The sequence below is a fragment of the Eleutherodactylus coqui genome, unplaced genomic scaffold (genome assembly GCF_035609145.1).
Source record: "Eleutherodactylus coqui strain aEleCoq1 unplaced genomic scaffold, aEleCoq1.hap1 HAP1_SCAFFOLD_199, whole genome shotgun sequence".
NCBI classification, from domain to species: domain Eukaryota; kingdom Metazoa; phylum Chordata; class Amphibia; order Anura; family Eleutherodactylidae; genus Eleutherodactylus; species Eleutherodactylus coqui.
This window is the reverse complement of record NW_027102579.1, coordinates 191,484-210,675: the sequence shown is the minus strand read 5'-3', so window position 1 is coordinate 210,675 and position 19,192 is coordinate 191,484. Positions and strand designations below refer to the sequence as shown.

At 38.3% G+C, this 19,192-nt stretch overlaps 8 non-coding genes across 8 annotated transcripts; all 8 read right to left on the bottom strand.

Moving 5' to 3' along the window:
* Window positions 1-787: 787 nt before the first annotated feature.
* Window positions 788-860, bottom strand: TRNAT-UGU (transfer RNA threonine (anticodon UGU)). The gene has a single exon. It is a non-coding gene; the product is annotated as a tRNA-Thr (tRNA).
* A 3,087-nt stretch (window positions 861-3,947) lies between these two features.
* TRNAT-UGU (transfer RNA threonine (anticodon UGU)) lies at window positions 3,948-4,020 on the bottom strand. Its single transcript has one exon. It is a non-coding gene; the product is annotated as a tRNA-Thr (tRNA).
* A 1,537-nt stretch (window positions 4,021-5,557) lies between these two features.
* Window positions 5,558-5,630, bottom strand: TRNAT-UGU (transfer RNA threonine (anticodon UGU)). Its single transcript has one exon. It is a non-coding gene; the product is annotated as a tRNA-Thr (tRNA).
* A 1,537-nt stretch (window positions 5,631-7,167) lies between these two features.
* On the bottom strand, window positions 7,168-7,240 carry TRNAT-UGU (transfer RNA threonine (anticodon UGU)). Its single transcript has one exon. It is a non-coding gene; the product is annotated as a tRNA-Thr (tRNA).
* A 1,537-nt stretch (window positions 7,241-8,777) lies between these two features.
* Window positions 8,778-8,850, bottom strand: TRNAT-UGU (transfer RNA threonine (anticodon UGU)). The gene has a single exon. It is a non-coding gene; the product is annotated as a tRNA-Thr (tRNA).
* Window positions 8,851-11,947: 3,097 nt separating this feature from the next.
* On the bottom strand, window positions 11,948-12,020 carry TRNAT-UGU (transfer RNA threonine (anticodon UGU)). The gene has a single exon. It is a non-coding gene; the product is annotated as a tRNA-Thr (tRNA).
* A 4,657-nt stretch (window positions 12,021-16,677) lies between these two features.
* On the bottom strand, window positions 16,678-16,750 carry TRNAT-UGU (transfer RNA threonine (anticodon UGU)). Its single transcript has one exon. It is a non-coding gene; the product is annotated as a tRNA-Thr (tRNA).
* Window positions 16,751-18,287: 1,537 nt separating this feature from the next.
* TRNAT-UGU (transfer RNA threonine (anticodon UGU)) lies at window positions 18,288-18,360 on the bottom strand. The gene has a single exon. It is a non-coding gene; the product is annotated as a tRNA-Thr (tRNA).
* Between the last annotated feature and the right edge of the window lie 832 nt (window positions 18,361-19,192).

The window sequence follows — 19,192 nt, the reverse complement described above, 5'->3', positions numbered from 1 at the left end:
GCATACAACCTGAACGTAGTCCCCCAGACCGCTCAACCATTCGGCAGCTTGCAGATTTTGGTGAGATACCAAAGATCATCGTAAGCATCAACAAAAAAGGTTTATCTTTTTTGACTAAGCAAGCAACTAAAAGCGCTTCAAAACAATAGACGGGAGAGAAGGCATTGTTCGTCTGATAGTGTGCTCCAAGCATGTGCTAACCTGTGTTAAGGGAATCCTGCAAGTAAAGGTTTGAGTGAGTTGTGCACATGATCTAATGTGCATGGTGTGATCCATTTTGATTAATACAAAAGGTTTTATCTATATTTGTAATTCTGCCTGTAATGACAATCAGATCACTACTAAAAAGCGATTTCTACAGAGCAGAATAATAGGGCTAGGTGGAAAGAGTGAAAACTGCAAGATTTTAATTTCCCAAATCATTAAAATTATTTAAAAATTATGCGTGACATCAAACTTTGATTCAAGCAATAGGTATTGTTCTGATAACACATTCCATTCAAGGTATATCCCACCTGTGTAAAGTGGCATTCAAGGTCTCGCTCCCAGGGTAAGAGCATGCAGTCACAGTGACCTACATGGCGATGAAAATTTTCTGCAACCAGAAGAGAATTGGGTCATGTTAAGAGCTTAATTGTTGAAGTGAGATTAAAGGACTATAAAATCTCGACTTTTTGATTTTGGCATTCAGAGGGCTGTAAAGAGAAAGTGTTGAAAGATGCTTTCTCATAGGCAAAAACCACTTTCAGAAGGTTTGATGTTCACGATAGCCTTTACTAAGAAAATTTGGCCTCAGTGAGAATCGAACTCACGACCCCTGGTTTACAAGACCAGTGCTCTAACCCCTGAGCTATGAAGCCTGCATTTTGAAACAGTCCCACAATATTTTTGACCAATTCTATATTCCTTTTTCAAAAATCTTAGAATGTCATAAGTAGGAATGAACCCATGCTTCCTGAAAAGATCATGCGGCCATCCTCAAATACACAAGTCGAAAAAATTGCGAAACTCAAAGAAAGTTTGGTCGTGCTAAGAGTCCAATTCTTGGGATGAAATATAAAGCCTGGAGCAGTTTTTCATTCCCTGGTGCAGCACTGCTTTATATTAGTTGAGGATTTAATAGTCAGAGGGTTGAACAGAAAAAGTTTTGAAGGACTTTTTCCTTCCTTGATTCAAATTGCAGGTTTAAAAGCAAAGCGCTCACATCAGCCCAGTATGTGTGCATATCTTTTCTTTTAGTTATGTTCTGATAGAACCCTGTTGAAAAAACCTAAGCAGATTTGAAAGCTGGTAGTAACATCAATTCACCATTAAAAAGCATCTTATGTACTAGAATATTTAGCTTCTTGAGAACAGCCACATTGGTTCTACTAACATGGTTCCAAAACAGCTCTTTTCACCATCAGCCTAGACTAAGATGTTAAGCCCCAGTTCTTAATGCCTCGGTAATCCTCGTGCTGCTTGGCACTACAATCCTTTTTCTTCATTCTTACCAGAAGGTCTTTTTATTCTGAAAATATTTTCATGTAGCAATTGCTAAAACATCCTGGGTAATATTTAAGCAAAACTGAGCTGCCAGAAGCGGTATTTGAACCCACAAGTCCAGGAGAGCATACAACCTGAACGTAGTCCCCCAGACCGCTCAACCATTCGGCAGCTTGCAGATTTTGGTGAGATACCAAAGATCATCGTAAGCATCAACAAAAAAGGTTTATCTTTTTTGACTAAGCAAGCAACTAAAAGCGCTTCAAAACAATAGACGGGAGAGAAGGCATTGTTCGTCTGATAGTGTGCTCCAAGCATGTGCTAACCTGTGTTAAGGGAATCCTGCAAGTAAAGGTTTGAGTGAGTTGTGCACATGATCTAATGTGAATGGTGTGATCCATTTTGATTAATACAAAAGGTTTTATCTATATTTGTAATTCTGCCTGTAATGACAATCAGATCACTACTAAAAAGCGATTTCTACAGAGCAGAATAATAGGGCTAGGTGGAAAGAGTGAAAACTGCAAGATTTTAATTTCCCAAATCATTAAAATTATTTAAAAATTATGCGTGACATCAAACTTTGATTCAAGCAATAGGTATTGTTCTGATAACACATTCCATTCAAGGTATATCCCACCTGTGTAAAGTGGCATTCAAGGTCTCGCTCCCAGGGTAAGAGCATGCAGTCACAGTGACCTACATGGCGATGAAAATTTTCTGCAACCAGAAGAGAATTGGGTCATGTTAAGAGCTTAATTGTTGAAGTGAGATTAAAGGACTATAAAATCTCGACTTTTTGATTTTGGCATTCAGAGGGCTGTAAAGAGAAAGTGTTGAAAGATGCTTTCTCATAGGCAAAAACCACTTTCAGAAGGTTTGATGTTCACGATAGCCTTTACTAAGAAAATTTGGCCTCAGTGAGAATCGAAGCCTGCATTTTGAAAGAGTCCCACAATATTTTTGACCAATTCTATATTCCTTTTTCAAAAATCTTAGAATGTCATAAGTAGGAATGAACCCATGCTTCCTGAAAAGATCATGCGGCCATCCTCAAATACACAAGTCGAAAAAATTGCGAAACTCAAAGAAAGTTTGGTCGTGCTAAGAGTCCAATTCTTGGGATGAAATATAAAGCCTGGAGCAGTTTTTCATTCCCTGGTGCAGCACTGCTTTATATTAGTTGAGGATTTAATAGTCAGAGGGTTGAACAGAAAAAGTTTTGAAGGACTTTTTCCTTCCTTGATTCAAATTGCAGGTTTAAAAGCAAAGCGCTCACATCAGCCCAGTATGTGTGCATATCTTTTCTTTTAGTTATGTTCTGATAGAACCCTGTTGAAAAAACCTAAGCAGATTTGAAAGCTGGTAGTAACATCAATTCACCATTAAAAAGCATCTTATGTACTAGAATATTTAGCTTCTTGAGAACAGCCACATTGGTTCTACTAACATGGTTCCAAAACAGCTCTTTTCACCATCAGCCTAGACTAAGATGTTAAGCCCCAGTTCTTAATGCCTCGGTAATCCTCGTGCTGCTTGGCACTACAATCCTTTTTCTTCATTCTTACCAGAAGGTCTTTTTATTCTGAAAATATTTTCATGTAGCAATTGCTAAAACATCCTGGGTAATATTTAAGCAAAACTGAGCTGCCAGAAGCGGTATTTGAACCCACAAGTCCAGGAGAGCATACAACCTGAACGTAGTCCCCCAGACCGCTCAACCATTCGGCAGCTTGCAGATTTTGGTGAGATACCAAAGATCATCGTAAAAAAGGTTTATCTTTTTTGACTAAGCAAGCAACTAAAAGCACTTCAAAACAATAGACGGGAGAGAAGGCATTGTTCGTCTGATAGTGTGCTCCAAGCATGTGCTAACCTGTGTTAAGGGAATCCTGCAAGTAAAGGTTTGAGTGAGTTGTGCACATGATCTAATGTGAATGGTGTGATCCATTTTGATTAATACAAAAGGTTTTATCTATATTTGTAATTCTGCCTGTAATGACAATCAGATCACTACTAAAAAGCGATTTCTACAGAGCAGAATAATAGGGCTAGGTGGAAAGAGTGAAAACTGCAAGATTTTAATTTCCCAAATCATTAAAATTATTTAAAAATTATGCGTGACATCAAACTTTGATTCAAGCAATAGGTATTGTTCTGATAACACATTCCATTCAAGGTATATCCCACCTGTGTAAAGTGGCATTCAAGGTCTCGCTCCCAGGGTAAGAGCATGCAGTCACAGTGACCTACATGGCGATGAAAATTTTCTGCAACCAGAAGAGAATTGGGTCATGTTAAGAGCTTAATTGTTGAAGTGAGATTAAAGGACTATAAAATCTCGACTTTTTGATTTTGGCATTCAGAGGGCTGTAAAGAGAAAGTGTTGAAAGATGCTTTCTCATAGGCAAAAACCACTTTCAGAAGGTTTGATGTTCACGATAGCCTTTACTAAGAAAATTTGGCCTCAGTGAGAATCGAACTCACGACCCCTGGTTTACAAGACCAGTGCTCTAACCCCTGAGCTATGAAGCCTGCATTTTGAAAGAGTCCCACAATATTTTTGACCAATTCTATATTCCTTTTTCAAAAATCTTAGAATGTCATAAGTAGGAATGAACCCATGCTTCCTGAAAAGATCATGCGGCCATCCTCAAATACACAAGTCGAAAAAATTGCGAAACTCAAAGAAAGTTTGGTCGTGCTAAGAGTCCAATTCTTGGGATGAAATATAAAGCCTGGAGCAGTTTTTCATTCCCTGGTGCAGCACTGCTTTATATTAGTTGAGGATTTAATAGTCAGAGGGTTGAACAGAAAAAGTTTTGAAGGACTTTTTCCTTCCTTGATTCAAATTGCAGGTTTAAAAGCAAAGCGCTCACATCAGCCCAGTATGTGTGCATATCTTTTCTTTTAGTTATGTTCTGATAGAACCCTGTTGAAAAAACCTAAGCAGATTTGAAAGCTGGTAGTAACATCAATTCACCATTAAAAAGCATCTTATGTACTAGAATATTTAGCTTCTTGAGAACAGCCACATTGGTTCTACTAACATGGTTCCAAAACAGCTCTTTTCACCATCAGCCTAGACTAAGATGTTAAGCCCCAGTTCTTAATGCCTCGGTAATCCTCGTGCTGCTTGGCACTACAATCCTTTTTCTTCATTCTTACCAGAAGGTCTTTTTATTCTGAAAATATTTTCATGTAGCAATTGCTAAAACATCCTGGGTAATATTTAAGCAAAACTGAGCTGCCAGAAGCGGTATTTGAACCCACAAGTCCAGGAGAGCATACAACCTGAACGTAGTCCCCCAGACCGCTCAACCATTCGGCAGCTTGCAGATTTTGGTGAGATACCAAAGATCATCGTAAGCATCAACAAAAAAGGTTTATCTTTTTTGACTAAGCAAGCAACTAAAAGCGCTTCAAAACAATAGACGGGAGAGAAGGCATTGTTCGTCTGATAGTGTGCTCCAAGCATGTGCTAACCTGTGTTAAGGGAATCCTGCAAGTAAAGGTTTGAGTGAGTTGTGCACATGATCTAATGTGAATGGTGTGATCCATTTTGATTAATACAAAAGGTTTTATCTATATTTGTAATTCTGCCTGTAATGACAATCAGATCACTACTAAAAAGCGATTTCTACAGAGCAGAATAATAGGGCTAGGTGGAAAGAGTGAAAACTGCAAGATTTTAATTTCCCAAATCATTAAAATTATTTAAAAATTATGCGTGACATCAAACTTTGATTCAAGCAATAGGTATTGTTCTGATAACACATTCCATTCAAGGTATATCCCACCTGTGTAAAGTGGCATTCAAGGTCTCGCTCCCAGGGTAAGAGCATGCAGTCACAGTGACCTACATGGCGATGAAAATTTTCTGCAACCAGAAGAGAATTGGGTCATGTTAAGAGCTTAATTGTTGAAGTGAGATTAAAGGACTATAAAATCTCGACTTTTTGATTTTGGCATTCAGAGGGCTGTAAAGAGAAAGTGTTGAAAGATGCTTTCTCATAGGCAAAAACCACTTTCAGAAGGTTTGATGTTCACGATAGCCTTTACTAAGAAAATTTGGCCTCAGTGAGAATCGAACTCACGACCCCTGGTTTACAAGACCAGTGCTCTAACCCCTGAGCTATGAAGCCTGCATTTTGAAAGAGTCCCACAATATTTTTGACCAATTCTATATTCCTTTTTCAAAAATCTTAGAATGTCATAAGTAGGAATGAACCCATGCTTCCTGAAAAGATCATGCGGCCATCCTCAAATACACAAGTCGAAAAAATTGCGAAACTCAAAGAAAGTTTGGTCGTGCTAAGAGTCCAATTCTTGGGATGAAATATAAAGCCTGGAGCAGTTTTTCATTCCCTGGTGCAGCACTGCTTTATATTAGTTGAGGATTTAATAGTCAGAGGGTTGAACAGAAAAAGTTTTGAAGGACTTTTTCCTTCCTTGATTCAAATTGCAGGTTTAAAAGCAAAGCGCTCACATCAGCCCAGTATGTGTGCATATCTTTTCTTTTAGTTATGTTCTGATAGAACCCTGTTGAAAAAACCTAAGCAGATTTGAAAGCTGGTAGTAACATCAATTCACCATTAAAAAGCATCTTATGTACTAGAATATTTAGCTTCTTGAGAACAGCCACATTGGTTCTACTAACATGGTTCCAAAACAGCTCTTTTCACCATCAGCCTAGACTAAGATGTTAAGCCCCAGTTCTTAATGCCTCGGTAATCCTCGTGCTGCTTGGCACTACAATCCTTTTTCTTCATTCTTACCAGAAGGTCTTTTTATTCTGAAAATATTTTCATGTAGCAATTGCTAAAACATCCTGGGTAATATTTAAGCAAAACTGAGCTGCCAGAAGCGGTATTTGAACCCACAAGTCCAGGAGAGCATACAACCTGAACGTAGTCCCCCAGACCGCTCAACCATTCGGCAGCTTGCAGATTTTGGTGAGATACCAAAGATCATCGTAAGCATCAACAAAAAAGGTTTATCTTTTTTGACTAAGCAAGCAACTAAAAGCGCTTCAAAACAATAGACGGGAGAGAAGGCATTGTTCGTCTGATAGTGTGCTCCAAGCATGTGCTAACCTGTGTTAAGGGAATCCTGCAAGTAAAGGTTTGAGTGAGTTGTGCACATGATCTAATGTGAATGGTGTGATCCATTTTGATTAATACAAAAGGTTTTATCTATATTTGTAATTCTGCCTGTAATGACAATCAGATCACTACTAAAAAGCGATTTCTACAGAGCAGAATAATAGGGCTAGGTGGAAAGAGTGAAAACTGCAAGATTTTAATTTCCCAAATCATTAAAATTATTTAAAAATTATGCGTGACATCAAACTTTGATTCAAGCAATAGGTATTGTTCTGATAACACATTCCATTCAAGGTATATCCCACCTGTGTAAAGTGGCATTCAAGGTCTCGCTCCCAGGGTAAGAGCATGCAGTCACAGTGACCTACATGGCGATGAAAATTTTCTGCAACCAGAAGAGAATTGGGTCATGTTAAGAGCTTAATTGTTGAAGTGAGATTAAAGGACTATAAAATCTCGACTTTTTGATTTTGGCATTCAGAGGGCTGTAAAGAGAAAGTGTTGAAAGATGCTTTCTCATAGGCAAAAACCACTTTCAGAAGGTTTGATGTTCACGATAGCCTTTACTAAGAAAATTTGGCCTCAGTGAGAATCGAACTCACGACCCCTGGTTTACAAGACCAGTGCTCTAACCCCTGAGCTATGAAGCCTGCATTTTGAAAGAGTCCCACAATATTTTTGACCAATTCTATATTCCTTTTTCAAAAATCTTAGAATGTCATAAGTAGGAATGAACCCATGCTTCCTGAAAAGATCATGCGGCCATCCTCAAATACACAAGTCGAAAAAATTGCGAAACTCAAAGAAAGTTTGGTCGTGCTAAGAGTCCAATTCTTGGGATGAAATATAAAGCCTGGAGCAGTTTTTCATTCCCTGGTGCAGCACTGCTTTATATTAGTTGAGGATTTAATAGTCAGAGGGTTGAACAGAAAAAGTTTTGAAGGACTTTTTCCTTCCTTGATTCAAATTGCAGGTTTAAAAGCAAAGCGCTCACATCAGCCCAGTATGTGTGCATATCTTTTCTTTTAGTTATGTTCTGATAGAACCCTGTTGAAAAAACCTAAGCAGATTTGAAAGCTGGTAGTAACATCAATTCACCATTAAAAAGCATCTTATGTACTAGAATATTTAGCTTCTTGAGAACAGCCACATTGGTTCTACTAACATGGTTCCAAAACAGCTCTTTTCACCATCAGCCTAGACTAAGATGTTAAGCCCCAGTTCTTAATGCCTCGGTAATCCTCGTGCTGCTTGGCACTACAATCCTTTTTCTTCATTCTTACCAGAAGGTCTTTTTATTCTGAAAATATTTTCATGTAGCAATTGCTAAAACATCCTGGGTAATATTTAAGCAAAACTGAGCTGCCAGAAGCGGTATTTGAACCCACAAGTCCAGGAGAGCATACAACCTGAACGTAGTCCCCCAGACCGCTCAACCATTCGGCAGCTTGCAGATTTTGGTGAGATACCAAAGATCATCGTAAGCATCAACAAAAAAGGTTTATCTTTTTTGACTAAGCAAGCAACTAAAAGCGCTTCAAAACAATAGACGGGAGAGAAGGCATTGTTCGTCTGATAGTGTGCTCCAAGCATGTGCTAACCTGTGTTAAGGGAATCCTGCAAGTAAAGGTTTGAGTGAGTTGTGCACATGATCTAATGTGAATGGTGTGATCCATTTTGATTAATACAAAAGGTTTTATCTATATTTGTAATTCTGCCTGTAATGACAATCAGATCACTACTAAAAAGCGATTTCTACAGAGCAGAATAATAGGGCTAGGTGGAAAGAGTGAAAACTGCAAGATTTTAATTTCCCAAATCATTAAAATTATTTAAAAATTATGCGTGACATCAAACTTTGATTCAAGCAATAGGTATTGTTCTGATAACACATTCCATTCAAGGTATATCCCACCTGTGTAAAGTGGCATTCAAGGTCTCGCTCCCAGGGTAAGAGCATGCAGTCACAGTGACCTACATGGCGATGAAAATTTTCTGCAACCAGAAGAGAATTGGGTCATGTTAAGAGCTTAATTGTTGAAGTGAGATTAAAGGACTATAAAATCTCGACTTTTTGATTTTGGCATTCAGAGGGCTGTAAAGAGAAAGTGTTGAAAGATGCTTTCTCATAGGCAAAAACCACTTTCAGAAGGTTTGATGTTCACGATAGCCTTTACTAAGAAAATTTGGCCTCAGTGAGAATCGAACTCACGACCCCTGGTTTACAAGACCAGTGCTCTAACCCCTGAGCTATGAAGCCTGCATTTTGAAACAGTCCCACAATATTTTTGACCAATTCTATATTCCTTTTTCAAAAATCTTAGAATGTCATAAGTAGGAATGAACCCATGCTTCCTGAAAAGATCATGCGGCCATCCTCAAATACACAAGTCGAAAAAATTGCGAAACTCAAAGAAAGTTTGGTCGTGCTAAGAGTCCAATTCTTGGGATGAAATATAAAGCCTGGAGCAGTTTTTCATTCCCTGGTGCAGCACTGCTTTATATTAGTTGAGGATTTAATAGTCAGAGGGTTGAACAGAAAAAGTTTTGAAGGACTTTTTCCTTCCTTGATTCAAATTGCAGGTTTAAAAGCAAAGCGCTCACATCAGCCCAGTATGTGTGCATATCTTTTCTTTTAGTTATGTTCTGATAGAACCCTGTTGAAAAAACCTAAGCAGATTTGAAAGCTGGTAGTAACATCAATTCACCATTAAAAAGCATCTTATGTACTAGAATATTTAGCTTCTTGAGAACAGCCACATTGGTTCTACTAACATGGTTCCAAAACAGCTCTTTTCACCATCAGCCTAGACTAAGATGTTAAGCCCCAGTTCTTAATGCCTCGGTAATCCTCGTGCTGCTTGGCACTACAATCCTTTTTCTTCATTCTTACCAGAAGGTCTTTTTATTCTGAAAATATTTTCATGTAGCAATTGCTAAAACATCCTGGGTAATATTTAAGCAAAACTGAGCTGCCAGAAGCGGTATTTGAACCCACAAGTCCAGGAGAGCATACAACCTGAACGTAGTCCCCCAGACCGCTCAACCATTCGGCAGCTTGCAGATTTTGGTGAGATACCAAAGATCATCGTAAGCATCAACAAAAAAGGTTTATCTTTTTTGACTAAGCAAGCAACTAAAAGCGCTTCAAAACAATAGACGGGAGAGAAGGCATTGTTCGTCTGATAGTGTGCTCCAAGCATGTGCTAACCTGTGTTAAGGGAATCCTGCAAGTAAAGGTTTGAGTGAGTTGTGCACATGATCTAATGTGAATGGTGTGATCCATTTTGATTAATACAAAAGGTTTTATCTATATTTGTAATTCTGCCTGTAATGACAATCAGATCACTACTAAAAAGCTATTTCTACAGAGCAGAATAATAGGGCTAGGTGGAAAGAGTGAAAACTGCAAGATTTTAATTTCCCAAATCATTAAAATTATTTAAAAATTATGCGTGACATCAAACTTTGATTCAAGCAATAGGTATTGTTCTGATAACACATTCCATTCAAGGTATATCCCACCTGTGTAAAGTGGCATTCAAGGTCTCGCTCCCAGGGTAAGAGCATGCAGTCACAGTGACCTACATGGCGATGAAAATTTTCTGCAACCAGAAGAGAATTGGGTCATGTTAAGAGCTTAATTGTTGAAGTGAGATTAAAGGACTATAAAATCTCGACTTTTTGATTTTGGCATTCAGAGGGCTGTAAAGAGAAAGTGTTGAAAGATGCTTTCTCATAGGCAAAAACCACTTTCAGAAGGTTTGATGTTCACGATAGCCTTTACTAAGAAAATTTGGCCTCAGTGAGAATCGAAGCCTGCATTTTGAAAGAGTCCCACAATATTTTTGACCAATTCTATATTCCTTTTTCAAAAATCTTAGAATGTCATAAGTAGGAATGAACCCATGCTTCCTGAAAAGATCATGCGGCCATCCTCAAATACACAAGTCGAAAAAATTGCGAAACTCAAAGAAAGTTTGGTCGTGCTAAGAGTCCAATTCTTGGGATGAAATATAAAGCCTGGAGCAGTTTTTCATTCCCTGGTGCAGCACTGCTTTATATTAGTTGAGGATTTAATAGTCAGAGGGTTGAACAGAAAAAGTTTTGAAGGACTTTTTCCTTCCTTGATTCAAATTGCAGGTTTAAAAGCAAAGCGTTCACATCAGCCCAGTATGTGTGCATATCTTTTCTTTTAGTTATGTTCTGATAGAACCCTGTTGAAAAAACCTAAGCAGATTTGAAAGCTGGTAGTAACATCAATTCACCATTAAAAAGCATCTTATGTACTAGAATATTTAGCTTCTTGAGAACAGCCACATTGGTTCTACTAACATGGTTCCAAAACAGCTCTTTTCACCATCAGCCTAGACTAAGATGTTAAGCCCCAGTTCTTAATGCCTCGGTAATCCTCGTGCTGCTTGGCACTACAATCCTTTTTCTTCATTCTTACCAGAAGGTCTTTTTATTCTGAAAATATTTTCATGTAGCAATTGCTAAAACATCCTGGGTAATATTTAAGCAAAACTGAGCTGCCAGAAGCGGTATTTGAACCCACAAGTCCAGGAGAGCATACAACCTGAACGTAGTCCCCCAGACCGCTCAACCATTCGGCAGCTTGCAGATTTTGGTGAGATACCAAAGATCATCGTAAGCATCAACAAAAAAGGTTTATCTTTTTTGACTAAGCAAGCAACTAAAAGCGCTTCAAAACAATAGACGGGAGAGAAGGCATTGTTCGTCTGATAGTGTGCTCCAAGCATGTGCTAACCTGTGTTAAGGGAATCCTGCAAGTAAAGGTTTGAGTGAGTTGTGCACATGATCTAATGTGCATGGTGTGATCCATTTTGATTAATACAAAAGGTTTTATCTATATTTGTAATTCTGCCTGTAATGACAATCAGATCACTACTAAAAAGCGATTTCTACAGAGCAGAATAATAGGGCTAGGTGGAAAGAGTGAAAACTGCAAGATTTTAATTTCCCAAATCATTAAAATTATTTAAAAATTATGCGTGACATCAAACTTTGATTCAAGCAATAGGTATTGTTCTGATAACACATTCCATTCAAGGTATATCCCACCTGTGTAAAGTGGCATTCAAGGTCTCGCTCCCAGGGTAAGAGCATGCAGTCACAGTGACCTACATGGCGATGAAAATTTTCTGCAACCAGAAGAGAATTGGGTCATGTTAAGAGCTTAATTGTTGAAGTGAGATTAAAGGACTATAAAATCTCGACTTTTTGATTTTGGCATTCAGAGGGCTGTAAAGAGAAAGTGTTGAAAGATGCTTTCTCATAGGCAAAAACCACTTTCAGAAGGTTTGATGTTCACGATAGCCTTTACTAAGAAAATTTGGCCTCAGTGAGAATCGAACTCACGACCCCTGGTTTACAAGACCAGTGCTCTAACCCCTGAGCTATGAAGCCTGCATTTTGAAACAGTCCCACAATATTTTTGACCAATTCTATATTCCTTTTTCAAAAATCTTAGAATGTCATAAGTAGGAATGAACCCATGCTTCCTGAAAAGATCATGCGGCCATCCTCAAATACACAAGTCGAAAAAATTGCGAAACTCAAAGAAAGTTTGGTCGTGCTAAGAGTCCAATTCTTGGGATGAAATATAAAGCCTGGAGCAGTTTTTCATTCCCTGGTGCAGCACTGCTTTATATTAGTTGAGGATTTAATAGTCAGAGGGTTGAACAGAAAAAGTTTTGAAGGACTTTTTCCTTCCTTGATTCAAATTGCAGGTTTAAAAGCAAAGCGCTCACATCAGCCCAGTATGTGTGCATATCTTTTCTTTTAGTTATGTTCTGATAGAACCCTGTTGAAAAAACCTAAGCAGATTTGAAAGCTGGTAGTAACATCAATTCACCATTAAAAAGCATCTTATGTACTAGAATATTTAGCTTCTTGAGAACAGCCACATTGGTTCTACTAACATGGTTCCAAAACAGCTCTTTTCACCATCAGCCTAGACTAAGATGTTAAGCCCCAGTTCTTAATGCCTCGGTAATCCTCGTGCTGCTTGGCACTACAATCCTTTTTCTTCATTCTTACCAGAAGGTCTTTTTATTCTGAAAATATTTTCATGTAGCAATTGCTAAAACATCCTGGGTAATATTTAAGCAAAACTGAGCTGCCAGAAGCGGTATTTGAACCCACAAGTCCAGGAGAGCATACAACCTGAACGTAGTCCCCCAGACCGCTCAACCATTCGGCAGCTTGCAGATTTTGGTGAGATACCAAAGATCATCGTAAGCATCAACAAAAAAGGTTTATCTTTTTTGACTAAGCAAGCAACTAAAAGCGCTTCAAAACAATAGACGGGAGAGAAGGCATTGTTCGTCTGATAGTGTGCTCCAAGCATGTGCTAACCTGTGTTAAGGGAATCCTGCAAGTAAAGGTTTGAGTGAGTTGTGCACATGATCTAATGTGAATGGTGTGATCCATTTTGATTAATACAAAAGGTTTTATCTATATTTGTAATTCTGCCTGTAATGACAATCAGATCACTACTAAAAAGCGATTTCTACAGAGCAGAATAATAGGGCTAGGTGGAAAGAGTGAAAACTGCAAGATTTTAATTTCCCAAATCATTAAAATTATTTAAAAATTATGCGTGACATCAAACTTTGATTCAAGCAATAGGTATTGTTCTGATAACACATTCCATTCAAGGTATATCCCACCTGTGTAAAGTGGCATTCAAGGTCTCGCTCCCAGGGTAAGAGCATGCAGTCACAGTGACCTACATGGCGATGAAAATTTTCTGCAACCAGAAGAGAATTGGGTCATGTTAAGAGCTTAATTGTTGAAGTGAGATTAAAGGACTATAAAATCTCGACTTTTTGATTTTGGCATTCAGAGGGCTGTAAAGAGAAAGTGTTGAAAGATGCTTTCTCATAGGCAAAAACCACTTTCAGAAGGTTTGATGTTCACGATAGCCTTTACTAAGAAAATTTGGCCTCAGTGAGAATCGAAGCCTGCATTTTGAAAGAGTCCCACAATATTTTTGACCAATTCTATATTCCTTTTTCAAAAATCTTAGAATGTCATAAGTAGGAATGAACCCATGCTTCCTGAAAAGATCATGCGGCCATCCTCAAATACACAAGTCGAAAAAATTGCGAAACTCAAAGAAAGTTTGGTCGTGCTAAGAGTCCAATTCTTGGGATGAAATATAAAGCCTGGAGCAGTTTTTCATTCCCTGGTGCAGCACTGCTTTATATTAGTTGAGGATTTAATAGTCAGAGGGTTGAACAGAAAAAGTTTTGAAGGACTTTTTCCTTCCTTGATTCAAATTGCAGGTTTAAAAGCAAAGCGCTCACATCAGCCCAGTATGTGTGCATATCTTTTCTTTTAGTTATGTTCTGATAGAACCCTGTTGAAAAAACCTAAGCAGATTTGAAAGCTGGTAGTAACATCAATTCACCATTAAAAAGCATCTTATGTACTAGAATATTTAGCTTCTTGAGAACAGCCACATTGGTTCTACTAACATGGTTCCAAAACAGCTCTTTTCACCATCAGCCTAGACTAAGATGTTAAGCCCCAGTTCTTAATGCCTCGGTAATCCTCGTGCTGCTTGGCACTACAATCCTTTTTCTTCATTCTTACCAGAAGGTCTTTTTATTCTGAAAATATTTTCATGTAGCAATTGCTAAAACATCCTGGGTAATATTTAAGCAAAACTGAGCTGCCAGAAGCGGTATTTGAACCCACAAGTCCAGGAGAGCATACAACCTGAACGTAGTCCCCCAGACCGCTCAACCATTCGGCAGCTTGCAGATTTTGGTGAGATACCAAAGATCATCGTAAGCATCAACAAAAAAGGTTTATCTTTTTTGACTAAGCAAGCAACTAAAAGCGCTTCAAAACAATAGACGGGAGAGAAGGCATTGTTCGTCTGATAGTGTGCTCCAAGCATGTGCTAACCTGTGTTAAGGGAATCCTGCAAGTAAAGGTTTGAGTGAGTTGTGCACATGATCTAATGTGAATGGTGTGATCCATTTTGATTAATACAAAAGGTTTTATCTATATTTGTAATTCTGCCTGTAATGACAATCAGATCACTACTAAAAAGCGATTTCTACAGAGCAGAATAATAGGGCTAGGTGGAAAGAGTGAAAACTGCAAGATTTTAATTTCCCAAATCATTAAAATTATTTAAAAATTATGCGTGACATCAAACTTTGATTCAAGCAATAGGTATTGTTCTGATAACACATTCCATTCAAGGTATATCCCACCTGTGTAAAGTGGCATTCAAGGTCTCGCTCCCAGGGTAAGAGCATGCAGTCACAGTGACCTACATGGCGATGAAAATTTTCTGCAACCAGAAGAGAATTGGGTCATGTTAAGAGCTTAATTGTTGAAGTGAGATTAAAGGACTATAAAATCTCGACTTTTTGATTTTGGCATTCAGAGGGCTGTAAAGAGAAAGTGTTGAAAGATGCTTTCTCATAGGCAAAAACCACTTTCAGAAGGTTTGATGTTCACGATAGCCTTTACTAAGAAAATTTGGCCTCAGTGAGAATCGAAGCCTGCATTTTGAAAGAGTCCCACAATATTTTTGACCAATTCTATATTCCTTTTTCAAAAATCTTAGAATGTCATAAGTAGGAATGAACCCATGCTTCCTGAAAAGATCATGCGGCCATCCTCAAATACACAAGTCGAAAAAATTGCGAAACTCAAAGAAAGTTTGGTCGTGCTAAGAGTCCAATTCTTGGGATGAAATATAAAGCCTGGAGCAGTTTTTCATTCCCTGGTGCAGCACTGCTTTATATTAGTTGAGGATTTAATAGTCAGAGGGTTGAACAGAAAAAGTTTTGAAGGACTTTTTCCTTCCTTGATTCAAATTGCAGGTTTAAAAGCAAAGCGTTCACATCAGCCCAGTATGTGTGCATATCTTTTCTTTTAGTTATGTTCTGATAGAACCCTGTTGAAAAAACCTAAGCAGATTTGAAAGCTGGTAGTAACATCAATTCACCATTAAAAAGCATCTTATGTACTAGAATATTTAGCTTCTTGAGAACAGCCACATTGGTTCTACTAACATGGTTCCAAAACAGCTCTTTTCACCATCAGCCTAGACTAAGATGTTAAGCCCCAGTTCTTAATGCCTCGGTAATCCTCGTGCTGCTTGGCACTACAATCCTTTTTCTTCATTCTTACCAGAAGGTCTTTTTATTCTGAAAATATTTTCATGTAGCAATTGCTAAAACATCCTGGGTAATATTTAAGCAAAACTGAGCTGCCAGAAGCGGTATTTGAACCCACAAGTCCAGGAGAGCATACAACCTGAACGTAGTCCCCCAGACCGCTCAACCATTCGGCAGCTTGCAGATTTTGGTGAGATACCAAAGATCATCGTAAGCATCAACAAAAAAGGTTTATCTTTTTTGACTAAGCAAGCAACTAAAAGCGCTTCAAAACAATAGACGGGAGAGAAGGCATTGTTCGTCTGATAGTGTGCTCCAAGCATGTGCTAACCTGTGTTAAGGGAATCCTGCAAGTAAAGGTTTGAGTGAGTTGTGCACATGATCTAATGTGCATGGTGTGATCCATTTTGATTAATACAAAAGGTTTTATCTATATTTGTAATTCTGCCTGTAATGACAATCAGATCACTACTAAAAAGCGATTTCTACAGAGCAGAATAATAGGGCTAGGTGGAAAGAGTGAAAACTGCAAGATTTTAATTTCCCAAATCATTAAAATTATTTAAAAATTATGCGTGACATCAAACTTTGATTCAAGCAATAGGTATTGTTCTGATAACACATTCCATTCAAGGTATATCCCACCTGTGTAAAGTGGCATTCAAGGTCTCGCTCCCAGGGTAAGAGCATGCAGTCACAGTGACCTACATGGCGATGAAAATTTTCTGCAACCAGAAGAGAATTGGGTCATGTTAAGAGCTTAATTGTTGAAGTGAGATTAAAGGACTATAAAATCTCGACTTTTTGATTTTGGCATTCAGAGGGCTGTAAAGAGAAAGTGTTGAAAGATCCTTTCTCATAGGCAAAAACCACTTTCAGAAGGTTTGATGTTCACGATAGCCTTTACTAAGAAAATTTGGCCTCAGTGAGAATCGAACTCACGACCCCTGGTTTACAAGACCAGTGCTCTAACCCCTGAGCTATGAAGCCTGCATTTTGAAAGAGTCCCACAATATTTTTGACCAATTCTATATTCCTTTTTCAAAAATCTTAGAATGTCATAAGTAGGAATGAACCCATGCTTCCTGAAAAGATCATGCGGCCATCCTCAAATACACAAGTCGAAAAAATTGCGAAACTCAAAGAAAGTTTGGTCGTGCTAAGAGTCCAATTCTTGGGATGAAATATAAAGCCTGGAGCAGTTTTTCATTCCCTGGTGCAGCACTGCTTTATATTAGTTGAGGATTTAATAGTCAGAGGGTTGAACAGAAAAAGTTTTGAAGGACTTTTTCCTTCCTTGATTCAAATTGCAGGTTTAAAAGCAAAGCGCTCACATCAGCCCAGTATGTGTGCATATCTTTTCTTTTAGTTATGTTCTGATAGAACCCTGTTGAAAAAACCTAAGCAGATTTGAAAGCTGGTAGTAACATCAATTCACCATTAAAAAGCATCTTATGTACTAGAATATTTAGCTTCTTGAGAACAGCCACATTGGTTCTACTAACATGGTTCCAAAACAGCTCTTTTCACCATCAGCCTAGACTAAGATGTTAAGCCCCAGTTCTTAATGCCTCGGTAATCCTCGTGCTGCTTGGCACTACAATCCTTTTTCTTCATTCTTACCAGAAGGTCTTTTTATTCTGAAAATATTTTCATGTAGCAATTGCTAAAACATCCTGGGTAATATTTAAGCAAAACTGAGCTGCCAGAAGCGGTATTTGAACCCACAAGTCCAGGAGAGCATACAACCTGAACGTAGTCCCCCAGACCGCTCAACCATTCGGCAGCTTGCAGATTTTGGTGAGATACCAAAGATCATCGTAAGCATCAACAAAAAAGGTTTATCTTTTTTGACTAAGCAAGCAACTAAAAGCGCTTCAAAACAATAGACGGGAGAGAAGGCATTGTTCGTCTGATAGTGTGCTCCAAGCATGTGCTAACCTGTGTTAAGGGAATCCTGCAAGTAAAGGTTTGAGTGAGTTGTGCACATGATCTAATGTGAATGGTGTGATCCATTTTGATTAATACAAAAGGTTTTATCTATATTTGTAATTCTGCCTGTAATGACAATCAGATCACTACTAAAAAGCGATTTCTACAGAGCAGAATAATAGGGCTAGGTGGAAAGAGTGAAAACTGCAAGATTTTAATTTCCCAAATCATTAAAATTATTTAAAAATTATGCGTGACATCAAACTTTGATTCAAGCAATAGGTATTGTTCTGATAACACATTCCATTCAAGGTATATCCCACCTGTGTAAAGTGGCATTCAAGGTCTCGCTCCCAGGGTAAGAGCATGCAGTCACAGTGACCTACATGGCGATGAAAATTTTCTGCAACCAGAAGAGAATTGGGTCATGTTAAGAGCTTAATTGTTGAAGTGAGATTAAAGGACTATAAAATCTCGACTTTTTGATTTTGGCATTCAGAGGGCTGTAAAGAGAAAGTGTTGAAAGATGCTTTCTCATAGGCAAAAACCACTTTCAGAAGGTTTGATGTTCACGATAGCCTTTACTAAGAAAATTTGGCCTCAGTGAGAATCGAACTCACGACCCCTGGTTTACAAGACCAGTGCTCTAACCCCTGAGCTATGAAGCCTGCATTTTGAAAGAGTCCCACAATATTTTTGACCAATTCTATATTCCTTTTTCAAAAATCTTAGAATGTCATAAGTAGGAATGAACCCATGCTTCCTGAAAAGATCATGCGGCCATCCTCAAATACACAAGTCGAAAAAATTGCGAAACTCAAAGAAAGTTTGGTCGTGCTAAGAGTCCAATTCTTGGGATGAAATATAAAGCCTGGAGCAGTTTTTCATTCCCTGGTGCAGCACTGCTTTATATTAGTTGAGGATTTAATAGTCAGAGGGTTGAACAGAAAAAGTTTTGAAGGACTTTTTCCTTCCTTGATTCAAATTGCAGGTTTAAAAGCAAAGCGCTCACATCAGCCCAGTATGTGTGCATATCTTTTCTTTTAGTTATGTTCTGATAGAACCCTGTTGAAAAAACCTAAGCAGATTTGAAAGCTGGTAGTAACATCAATTCACCATTAAAAAGCATCTTATGTACTAGAATATTTAGCTTCTTGAGAACAGCCACATTGGTTCTACTAACATGGTTCCAAAACAGCTCTTTTCACCATCAGCCTAGACTAAGATGTTAAGCCCCAGTTCTTAATGCCTCGGTAATCCTCGTGCTGCTTGGCACTACAATCCTTTTTCTTCATTCTTACCAGAAGGTCTTTTTATTCTGAAAATATTTTCATGTAGCAATTGCTAAAACATCCTGGGTAATATTTAAGCAAAACTGAGCTGCCAGAAGCGGTATTTGAACCCACAAGTCCAGGAGAGCATACAACCTGAACGTAGTCCCCCAGACCGCTCAACCATTCGGCAGCTTGCAGATTTTGGTGAGATACCAAAGATCATCGT